Below are 2,910 nucleotides of genomic sequence, written 5' to 3'. Positions count from 1 at the left end.
CTTATTTCAGATTTTGGTCTTTTATTTTTTACTACTTTGTTTTAAAATTTGTTTTTCACTTTAGTAGTCCATTTGTTTCATTTTGTTGTGATCTTCATTTTCATTTTCTGGTCTCTGACCTTCTCAGAGTCATCTAGGGTGAAATTTACTTAGGTTGTGGTTGATATTCTTGACTCAGCCCGCTCATACAGCTACTCTGCACTGAACAAAATGACAAGAAGGAAGAACTCACCACAAAAGAAAGAATCAGAAACATTACTCTCTGCCAGGGAGTTAGAGAATTTGGATTACAATTCAATGTCAGAAAGCCAATTCAGAAGCACAATTAAAAGGCTACTGGTGGCTCTGGAAAAAAGTGTAAAGGACTCTAGAGACATGGTTACTGCAGAACTTAGATCAACTCAGGCCGAAATTAACACTAAATTAAATGAGATGCAATCCAAACTGGAGGTCCTAACGACGAGGGTTAATGTGGTAGAAGAAAGAGTGAGCGACATAGAAGACACGTTGCAGGTAAGGAAAGAAGCTGAAGGGGAAAAAAAAAAAGAAAAAGAAAAACCATTGAGAGACCATGAGGAAAGCCTAAGGGAAATACATGATAGACAGAAAAGGAACAATATACATATAATTCGGGTTCCAGAAGATGCTGAGAGGGAAAGAGGGCCAGAAAGTACATTTGAACAAATCATAGCTGAGAACTTCCCTAATCTGGGGAGGGATAAAGGCATTCAGATCCAGGAGATAGAGAGATCCCCCCCTAAAATCGATAAAAACTGTTCAACACCCCAACATTTAATAGTGAAACTTGAAAGTTCCAAAGATAAAGAGAAAATCCTTAAAGCAGAGAGAGACAAGAGATCCCTAACTCATATGGGGAGAAATATCAGATTAACAGCAGACCTTTCCACGGAGACCTGGCAGATGAGAAAGGGCTGGCAGGATACATTCAGGGTCCTAAATGAGAAGAACATGCAGCCAAGAATACTTTATCCAGCAAGGCTCTCATTCAGAATAGAAGGAGAGATAAAGAGCTTCCAAGATAGGCAGAAATTGTAAGAATATGTGACCACCAAACCAGCTCTGCAAGAAATATTAAGGGGGACTCTGTAAAAGAAAGAGGAAGCTGAAAGAAATAATCTACAAAAATGGACTGAATAGGTATTATGATTACACTAAATTCGTATCTCTTGTTAGTAACTCTGAACGTGAATGGGCTTAATGATCCCATCCAAAGATGCAAGTTTTCAGACTGGATAAAAAAGCAATACCCATCTATTTGCTGCCTATAAGAGACTCTTTTAAGGCCTAAGGACACACCCAGCCTGAAAATGAAAGGTTGGAGAACCATTTACCATTCAAATGGTCCTCAAAAGAAAGCTGGGGTAGCAATTCTCCTATCAGATCAATTAAACTTAATCCCAAAGAGTGTAGTAAGAAATGAAGAAGGACACTATATCATGCTTAAAGGGTCTATCCAACAAGAGGACCTAGCAATCATGAATATTTATGCCCCTAATGTGGGAGCTGCCAAGTCTATCAATCAATTAATAATGAAAGACATACTTAGATAATAATATACTAATAGTAGGAGACTTCAACACAGCACTTTCTGCAAATGACAAATATTATAAACACAACATCACCAAGGAAACAAGAGCTTTAAATTATACACTGGACCAGATGAATTTCACAGATATTTACAGAATTTTACATCCAAACACAACTGAAGACACATTCTTCTCAAGTGCACATGGAACTTTCTCCAGAATAGACCATATACAGGATCACAAATCAGGTCTCAACTGATACTAAAAGATAGGGATTGTCCCCTGCATATTTTCAGACCACAATGCTTTGAAACTAGAACTCAATCACAAGAAGAAACTTGGAAGAAACTCAAACACATGGAGGTTAAAGAGCATCTTACTAAAAGATGAAAGCATCAACCAGGAAATTAGAGAAGAATTAAAAAAGATTCATGGACACTAATAAAAATAAATATATAACCATTCAAAATCTTTGGGATAGAGCAAAAGCTAAAAGGGATAGCTCTTTGCGATAGTCCTAAGAGGGAAATACATCGCAATACAAGCATCCCTCAAAAAATTGGAAAAAAAAACCCTCAAAAACACAAGCTAACCTCACACCTAATGGAACTGGAGAAAGAACAGCAAATAAAACCTACACCAAGCAGAAGAAGAGAGTTAATAAAGATTCGAGCAGAACACAATGAAATAGAGACCAGAACTGTAGAACAGATCAACAAAACCAGGAGTTGGTTATTAATTGATTGATGCAAGGCCAGTCTTATTAAAATGAAAAGAGAAAAGACTCAGATTAATAAAATCATGAGTAAATTAGGAGAAATCACAACCAATACCAAGAAAATACAAACAATTTTAAAAATATATTATGAGCAGCTATAAGCCAACAAACAAATTAGGCAATCTAGAAGAAACAGATGCTTTTCTGGAGAACCACAAATTACCAACACTGGAACAGGAAGAAATAGAAAACCTGAACAGGCCAATAATCAGCGAGATAATTGAAGCAGTCATCAAAAACCTCCCAAGACACAAAAGTCCAGAGCCAGATTTCCATCAAAAGTGCAAGAGGGTTTCCCGTTCTCCACATCCTCACCAACATTTTTTGTTTCTTCTCTTGTTAATTTTTGCCATTCTCACTGGTGTGAGGTGGTTTCTCATTGTGGTTTTGATTTGTATTTCTCTCATGGCAAGTGATAGGGAGCATTTTCTCATGTGCTTTTTGGCCATGTGTTTGTGAAATTTCTGTCCGTGTCTTTTGCCCATTTCATGATTGGATTGTTTCTTACGTGTGGGGTTTGATAAGTTCTTTATAGATCTCAGATACCCTTTATGTGATATATCATTTGCAAATATCTCCCCCCAT

Source organism: Canis lupus, chromosome 14 (genome assembly GCF_048164855.1).
Source record: "Canis lupus baileyi chromosome 14, mCanLup2.hap1, whole genome shotgun sequence".
NCBI classification, from domain to species: domain Eukaryota; kingdom Metazoa; phylum Chordata; class Mammalia; order Carnivora; family Canidae; genus Canis; species Canis lupus.
This window is presented reverse-complemented; position numbering follows the sequence as displayed.